Source organism: Microtus ochrogaster, chromosome 18, assembly GCF_000317375.1.
Source record: "Microtus ochrogaster isolate Prairie Vole_2 chromosome 18, MicOch1.0, whole genome shotgun sequence".
In the NCBI taxonomy this organism is placed as follows: Eukaryota; Metazoa; Chordata; class Mammalia; order Rodentia; family Cricetidae; genus Microtus; species Microtus ochrogaster.
Window position 1 is genome coordinate 3,760,640 of NC_022020.1, and position 1,139 is coordinate 3,761,778.

The 1,139-nt window shown below is 33.1% G+C and overlaps 1 protein-coding gene across 4 annotated transcripts in view; it reads right to left on the reverse strand.

The window, feature by feature from the left end:
• The window catches only part of Rock1 (Rho associated coiled-coil containing protein kinase 1), a 129,901-nt gene that overhangs the window by 112,771 nt on the left and 15,991 nt on the right, over window positions 1-1,139 (reverse strand). The window lies entirely within an intron of this gene.

Here is a 1,139-nt window from a genome sequence, read left to right on the forward strand (position 1 = left end):
CCTGCCTCTGCCTCCCAAATGCTGAGACTAAAGGCGTGCACCACCACCGCTCAGTTTCACATTTAAATCTCAACAGTTGACAATTTAAATTAACTTATGTCTATCGAAGTTAAATGGAAATGATTAGAATTAGTGAACTCTTTATTATAGTCTTAAAAAATTCCAAGGCTCAAAGATAGAAGATATTGCAGTTTTTCAATTTAAAATTTAAAGGAAAAACTAAAATTCAAGGCTTTGGATTCTTAATTTTTGACTATATAATACCTACAGTCTTGGAAATAACAGTATGAATTCCCTAGGCCAGCAAGTATTTGTCAAGACAGTTCTGCTTAGGTCATCCTCATGATAACAGTGTAAAGTAGGTATCATCACTCCATCTCAGAAATGAGACAACAAGATATTATAATGCTTAGTAAAATTTCAAATACCAATGGTTAGAACAGCCCTAACAGCTAGGAGTGATAGCCCAGGCCTGTAATCACAACTCTTAGGAGGCAGAAGCAGGAGGATCAGAAGTTCAAATAGCAAGTTCAGGGCCAGACTGGCCTACTGAGGCTCTTATTAAAAAATAAAAATTTTAAAGTTCCTATTAAATAATACAAAAAGCACAGCCACACAGCCTTAATAATCAGCACAATCCGGTTCTATATTACTACAGCTTAGAAATAATCCTTACTATATTGTTGCAGTTTTGAAATAATCCCAAACATGTGTGGAATGCAACCTATGGAGAAAGTGTTATTGTGAACCATGATGGGCATTTTATAAAAGGCTTGTGGTATAAGTAAAATATATGTATGTCTAATATATTATATGTATATGTTTAACTTTACTTGTAAAAGAAAATTATAGTAAGATACTACTTCTCACCTACTAAATTTGTAAAGTTAAATATGCTACTGTCAGGACAAATAGCTATTTGGGTAAAACTGAAATTTTACATATCTCAAAATGATTAAAAAGAGATCAGATCATACAACAAAAGTATATGCTCAACTATGTTCATAGCAGCATTGTTTGTAATAGCCAGAACCTGGAAACAACCTAGATGTCCTTCAATAGAAGAATGGGTGAAGAAAGTATGGAATATATACATATTAGAGTACTACTCAGCAGTAAAAAACAAGAACTTCTTGAAG